Source organism: Oncorhynchus clarkii, chromosome 25 (assembly GCF_045791955.1).
Source record: "Oncorhynchus clarkii lewisi isolate Uvic-CL-2024 chromosome 25, UVic_Ocla_1.0, whole genome shotgun sequence".
Taxonomy (NCBI): domain Eukaryota; kingdom Metazoa; phylum Chordata; class Actinopteri; order Salmoniformes; family Salmonidae; genus Oncorhynchus; species Oncorhynchus clarkii.
Window position 1 is genome coordinate 1,747,114 of NC_092171.1, and position 7,977 is coordinate 1,755,090.

The following is a 7,977-nucleotide window of genomic DNA, read 5'->3' on the forward strand; positions in this document are numbered from 1 at the left end:
TATCCACAGTAAAACGAGTCCTATGCCGCTCAGCAAGGAAGAAGCCACTGCTCCAAAACCACTGCTCTAAAACATGGGGACAAAGATTGTACTTTTTGGAGAAATGTCCTCTGGCCTGAAGAAACAAAAATAGAACTGTTTGGCCATAATGACCATCATTATGTTTGGAGGAAAAAGGGAGGCTTGCAAGCCAAAGAACACCATCCCAACTGTGAAGCACGGGGGTGGCAGCATCATGTTGTGGGGGTGCTTTGCTGCAGGAGGGACTGGTGCACTTCACAAAATAGATGGCATCATGAGGCAGGAAAATATGTGGATATATTGATGCAACATCTCAAGACAGCTTGGTCACAAATGGGTCTTCCAAATGGACAATGACCCCAAGCATACATCCACGTTGTGGCAAAATGGCTTAAGGACAACATACTCAAGGTTTTGGAGTGGCCATCATAAAGCCCTGACCTCAATTCTATAAAAAAAATTGTGGGCAGAACTGAAAAAGCGTGTGCGAGCAAGGAGGCCTACAAACCTGACTCAGTTACACCAGCTCTGTCAGGAGGAATGGGCCAAAATTCACCCAACTTATTGTAGGAAGCTTGTGGAAGGCTACCATAAAAGTTTGACCCAAGTTAAACAATTTAAAGTCAATGCTAAAAAAAACTAATTGTGTGTATTAAACTTCTGACCCACTGGGAATGTGATGAAAGAAATAAAAGCTAAATAAATTTCCCATTATTAAAATAAAGTGGTGATCCTAACTGACCTAATGTCAGGAATTGTGAAAAACTGAGTTTAAATGTATTTGGCTAAGGTGTATGTAAACTTCCGACTTCAACTGTACATATTACCTCAATTACCTCGACCCCGGTGCCCCCTGTACATAGCCCCGATATCTTTATGTACTACTGCTCTTTATTATTATTATTTTTTAACCTTTATTTAACGAGGGTGACCTGACAAGAAGGCAAAACAGGGAAATTGCAGCATGTCCATAAAACATTACAGAACAATACAGAATTACCACAAAAGAAAAAGTGTTCTTATCTCACACTTTTTTATAGTTTTTTTTCTCAAAACTGCATTGTTGGTTAATTAAGTGCTTATAAGTAAGCATTTAACTGTAAGATCTACTCCTGTTGTATTCGGCGCATGTGACGAATACAATTTGATTTGATTTGGATATCTCGAGGCTACCCACATGTACACTACATGACCAAAAGTATGTGGACTCCTGCTCGTCGAACATCTCATTCCAAAATCAGGGGCATTAATATGGAGTTGGTCCCCCCTTTGCTGCTTTAACAGCTCTTCTGGGAAGTCTTTCCACTAGATGTTGGAACATTGATGCAGGGACTTGCTTCCATTCAGCCACAAGAGCATTTGTGAGGTCGGCACTGATTAGGCCTGGCTCACAGTCAGCATTCCAATTCATCTCAAATTTGTTCGTTGGGGTTAAGGTCTGGGCTCTGTGTAGGCCAGTCAAGTTCTTCCACACCGATCTCGACAAACCATTTTATTTTTATAGATTTTATTTTATTTTTTTACCCCTTTTTCTCCCCAATTTTGTGGTATCCCATTGGTAGTTACAGTCTTGTCTCATCGCTGTCTCCCATACGAACTCGGGAGAGGCGAATATTGAGAATATTGTCCTCCGAAACATAACCCAACCTAGCCGCACTGCTTCTTGACACAATACCCACTTAACCCGGAAGCCAGCCGCACCAATGTGTCGGAGAAAACACCGTACACCTGGCGACCGTGTCCGGTTGCATAGCGCCCAGCCCGACAAGGACATCCCTGCTGGCCAAACCCTCTTTTGCATCAGACATTTGTAGTTCTGACTTGGAAACAGAAGGCAGTTTTCAATGGTTTTAGCAGAGCTGAGTGTCTCCCTACCCCCCAGCAGCCAAATCGAATGCTCAGCATCTTATTGTGAAGTTTTATTGATAACAACCTATAGGTGCAATCAATGGATAGGTGCAGGCAGTGGGTTCTGAATACCAGTAACAAAAATGTATTCAAAAAACTAAATATTTGTGGAAATTATATCATCACCCAAAAGTGCACTTTGTAGACTGGAAGGGCAAATGGGCATGTGCTCTGCACAGGTAGAATCTTATCTGTGCATGTGCCTCATGTCATGGCCATACTTCGACCAATTCTATTACACCTTAAGCATTTTACTTAATCTAATTGAATCCCCCTTATTGGCAATAGAATAGCTTATACTCAACAAATATCTTATCTAAATAAATGGTGAAATGCATTAAATCAGACCTGGTTTTCCAGTCTTAATGACTATAACATATAATCTGATGACTAATCAATGTAATGAACACAAGGGGAGACAGAGAGCTGGTTTCAAGCACAGGGCGCAGCAGGTGTTTTTTGCAAAGGACCACAGGGGCAGGCAGAAGGTCAAATATAGGGGTCCAAAAGGGTGACAGTAGAGGCAGGGAAAAGGCTAGTAACGTAGTCCGGGAGATCAGGCAATAGGTAAATAACAGGAAATCCGTTAGGCTAAAGTATAGGCAGGGAATAGCAAAAGACATTGTTAGTGAGGCAGGCAAAAACTATCATTCACGGGAACACTAGCATTCCAAATGACATGTGTCACAAATCAAACAATACCTCACAGTGATGGGGTGCAAAGAACTGAACTAAATAGTGTGTGATAATGACATACAGGTGTGTGAACAGGTGATTAGAATTCAGCTGATTAGGATCTGGAGAGTGAGCTGCGTTCAGGGGAGCTACGTGTTTGAGGATGTGAGTTGGAAGCAGATGTTAAAATCTACATTACCATGACATTCATCTCAATCAAGACCGTAATGTCTAGACCACAGCTTATTTGTGTCATGATCACTACACAGCAAAAGTTGTTTTGTCGAGATCACAAGATAATCAAAATACCACGCATCACCTATTAATTTGTTCAGATGCACGATAACTGCCTCATGCACTCGATGGGGGAATTTAAGCCCTGAAAGCCTATAAACCAGCATCCTAATTTATCACTCTCTGGGGCTGCTATTGAATCTGATCAGCCTTCCAGGAATAGAGTGCACCCACTCTTGATCATATACATAATGCACTGACTGCTAATCTGCCTGCAAGCAGCTTTACCTATGAAACAGCCTACAAGGCAAAATCCTGATTTATCACCCTCTGGGGCTGTTTTTGAATCTGATCAAGCTCTGAGGCTGGTCCAAATCAAGGTTCATGGGAAAAAAAATTCCCCAACCTCAGAATTTATTTAAATTATGTTTACGACCACAACTGTAATGGCGCCATAGGAGATGGTCTCCGTTTTACGGGCTCGTGACCAATTGTGCAATTATTATTACGATATTGTCTCATTACTGCAACTCCCCAACGGGCTCGGGAGAGGCAAAGGTCAAGTCATGCGTCCTCCGAAACATGAACCGCCAAACCGTGCTTCTTAACACCCGCTCGCTTAAAGCCAACTGCACCAGTAAAGCCCCCCCAATTGTGCCGCGCCCTATGGGTCTCCTGGCAATTGTGCTATTTTGTGTGGGGGGGTTTTTGCACTGTTTTTAACTTTTTGGCACAAAATGTTTGCAATTACTCACCTCGGACTGGACAAGGATGTACTGCTCTTCCCGGACCAGGCCCATATCCCTGTCATTTCTATTAAGAGGAGACTCCGTTACATAGGTTGAAGAAACTGCGTTGGCGAGTGGATCATCCACCTTTACCATCCGTTCTACTGGCGAACGTGCAATCAACTGGATGAGCTCTGTTCGAGATGGGACATGAAAAACTGTAATATCTTTTATTTCACCAAGTCGTGGTTGAACAAGGACATGGATAATATACATTTTGCTGGTTTTCCGTGCATCGGCAAGACAGAACAGCAGCCTCTTTTAAGATCAGGTGGGGTGGTGTGTGCCCCTTTGTCAACAGCTGGTGTGCAATCTCTAATATGAAGGAAGTCTCGAGTTAGAGTACCTCTTGATAAGTAATGTGGTCTACATGTTTTCATCTATATTCTTTGTAGCTGTCTGTTTACCACCACAAACCAATGCTGGCACTAACACCGCACTCAACAAGCTGTATAAGGCCGTAAGCAAACAAGAAAATGGTCATCCGGAAGCGGCGCTCCTAGTTGCCTGGGACTTTAATGCAGTAAAATTGAAATCAGTTTTACCTCATTTCTACCAGCATGTAGAGGAAAAAAACTCTACATAACCTAAACTCCACACACAGAAATGTGTACAAAGCTCTCCCTCGCCCTCCATTTGGCAAATTTGACCGTAATCCTGCTGATTCCTGCTTCTCAAGCAAAAACTCAAACAGGAAGTACCAGTGATGCGCTCAATACGGAAGTGGTCCGATGATGCGGATGCTAAGCTACAGACGGGAATATGTTACGGGATTCATTCGATGGCAATGAGGAGTATACCACGGCAGTCTCCTGCTTCATTAATAAGTGCATCAACGACTTTGTCCCAACACTGACCGTACGTACATATCATTCATTCTATCAATCAAATGTATTTATAAAGCCCTTCTTAATTCAGCTGATGTCACAAAGTGATGTACAGAAACCCAGCCAAAAACGCCAAACAGCAAGCACTGCAGGTGTAGAAGCACAGTGGCTAGGAAAAACTCCCTAGAAAGGCCAGAACATAGGAGCACCTTAATGGTGGTGGGATAGCGCTGCTTATCATTTGAAAAAACACATTTCATTCACTGCATGGCAGGAGCCCCAATGGACTCTCAGAGTGGGCAGACGACATGAGACCAAAGAGTGTCATGCCGGAATGTGCCTTCAGCGTGTGAACCAGTAGGTTGTCTAGGTAGGCCAAAACCTATATTACCTGACGGCGCAATGGTTTATTTCTGCCTCCAAGCATTTGCTTGGAAGACGAAACGCAGGAGCTTCCTGTGACGCGGACACACCGGAACTTGGAAGTATGCATCCTTTAGGTCTATGCTTATACAGCTTTGTTCCGGACACAGTCCAGCAGACACTTTGTCGTAAGCATTCGAAAGGGCCGTTTGACTACGCTCTCGTTGAGAAATCGTAAATCCAATATTGGCTTCATTCCCCCCATCTTTTCTGGCACTAGGAAGTAGGGCGAATATAGCCTGCTGTTCTGTTGCACTTGGGGAACTACTGTGACCGCCTCCTTCGCCAAAAGTTCCGTAATCTTTTTCACAAGAGCGGCTACTTTCTCTGGCGTCTTCATCACCATCTCCACCATGCCCAAAAACAGGGGAGGAGTTGGATGGCATAACCCTTGTCCAGCGTCCGGCTTAGCCAGGGGGAGGGGGTGCAGCTTTGCTGCCACTCACAATAAGGCTCTGAGAGTGGGAGAGTACGAAGCTGTGGTGCAGACAGTAGGAAGGACCTGTATTCCTCTATGGCCCAAGCCGCTGTCCCCGAACATTGAAGTGGTGCGAGAGCCCAAGGTGGGCCCCCTTCAAAAGGGAGAGGAAAAATTGGGCGTTCTGTGAGAAACGGGGGCGATGATGCGTTGGTTATACTCGTTTAACCTCGTGGTTCCAGCCCTTCGTGAACGTAGCACTGGTCTGAGCTGCACTGACAGAGCGCCGTTCCCAAACAGCGATTGCGTTATCAGCTCCGAAGCAGGCTGTGCACACAGTCTGCTATGTACAACCTGAACCACATTACTCCTAGGATACTGTGGTTTGAGGTTTTTATAAGGTGTAGCTCGGGGGCTCATGTTCACCCTGCCACCTTATTTTTAACCTTACTCAAACCGGTCTATGTGTGTGCTGTGCTACACTCAGAGTGGTGAGAGTGAGAGAGAGATCTAGATCTTATGCACAGATTCTGTCAGACCTGGACCCTGACAGTAAATCTCAGTAAGACCAAAATAATGGTGTTCCAAAAAAGGTCCAGTCACCAGGACCACAAATACAAATTCCATCTAGACACTGTTGCCCTAGAGCACACCAAAAACTATACATACCTTGGCCTAAACATCAGCGCCACAGGTAACTTCCACAAAGCTGTGAACGATCTGAGAGACAAGGCAAGAAGGGCATTCATTCTATGCCATCAAAAGGAACATAAATTTCCACATACCAATTAGGATTTGGCTAAAAATACTTGAATCAGTCATAGAGCCCATTGCCCTTTATGGTTGTGAGGTCTGGGGTCCGCTCACCAACCAATACTTCACAAAATGGGACAAATACCAAATTGAGACTCTGCACACAGAATTCTGCAAAAATATCCTCCGTGTACAACGTAGAACACCAAATGATGCATGCAGAGCAGAATTAGGCCGATACCCACTAATTATCAAAATCCAGAAAAGAGCCGTTAAATTCTATAACCACCTAAAAGGAAGCGATTCCCAAACCTTCCATAACAAAGCCATCACTTACAGAGAGATGAACCTGGAGAAGAGTCCCCTAATCAAGCTGGTCCTGGGGCTCTGTTCACAAACACAAACACACCCTACAGAGCCCCAGGACAGCAGCACAATTAGACCCAACCAAATCATGAGAAAACAAAAAGATAATTACTTGACACATTGGAAAGAATTAACAAAAAACAGAGCAAACTAGAATGCTATTTGGCCCTACACAGAGAGTACACAGCGGCAGAATACCTGACCACTGCGACTGACCCAAAATTAAGGAAAGCTTTGACTATGTACAGACTCAGTGAGCATAGCCTTGCTATTGAGAAAGGCCACCGTAGGCAGACATGGCTCTCAAGAGAAGACAGGCTATGTGCTCACTGCCCACAAAATGAGGTGGAAACTGAAATGCACTTCCTAACCTCCTGCCCAATGTATGACCATATTAGAGAGACATATTTCCCTCAGATTACCAAGATCCACAAAGAATTCTAAAACAAATCCAATTTTGATAAACTCCCATATCTACTGGGTGAAATTCCAGTGTGCCATCACAGCAGCAAGATTTGTGACCTGTTGCCACGAGAAAAGGGCAACCAGTGAAGAACACACACCATTGTAAATACGACCCATATTTATGCTTATGTATTTTATCTTGTGTCCTTTAACCATTTGTACATTGTTAAAACACTGTATATATATAATATGACATTTGTAATGTCTTTATTGTTTTGAAACTTCTGTATGTGTAATGTTTACTGTTAATTTTTATTGTTTATTTCACTTTATATGTTCACTTTATATATTATCTACCTCACTTGCTTTGGCAATGTTAACACGTTTCCCAAGCCAATAAAGCCCTTGAATTGAATTGAATTGAATTGAGAGAGAAAGGGAACCTGAACGGTTTGTCATGGAAAAGAGGTTGTCTTGAGACAAAGTCAATTGGAATCCATTCTTTATTAGACAGACAACATGTTGGCTCAACCATGGAAATCAGAGCGCAGAGAGGCCGTTGCGTAGGAGGGGGCTGCTGAAAACTCAGAGCTCGTCTCTTCTTCGCCCAAGGATGTGAAATTCCCCTCGCTCTCCCTAGGGAGGGAGGTCATTTCAGCCACGATCGGTGGGGTGGGTTTTTCCAGAGAAAAACCCAGACACTTCCCAACATCCTCTTCTTCTCTGGAGGTGCCGTTGTCATATGACGCCTCAGAACATGTGGCTAACACAGACATGGCATCCTCTAGAGGGAGATCTACCCTAAAAAAAAATCACACCTCTGCTTCCTCTCCTTTAAAGAAAGGAGGGTGCAGCTAGGGCATTCCGGGGGATCTGTGAGGCCGCCCCTACCGTGCTGTGAACCTAGGCACACAAAACAGAAAGTTGCAGTCGGAAGTTTACATACACTTAGGTTGAGGTCATTAAAACTTCAAATACTCCACAAATGTCTTGTTAAACTATAGTTTTGGCAAGTCAGTTAGGACATCTACTTTGTACATGACACAAGTAATTTTTCCAACAATTATTTACAGACAGATTATTTAACTTATAATTCACTGTATAACAATTACAGTGGGTCACAAGTTTACATACACTAAGTTGACTGTGCCTTTAAACA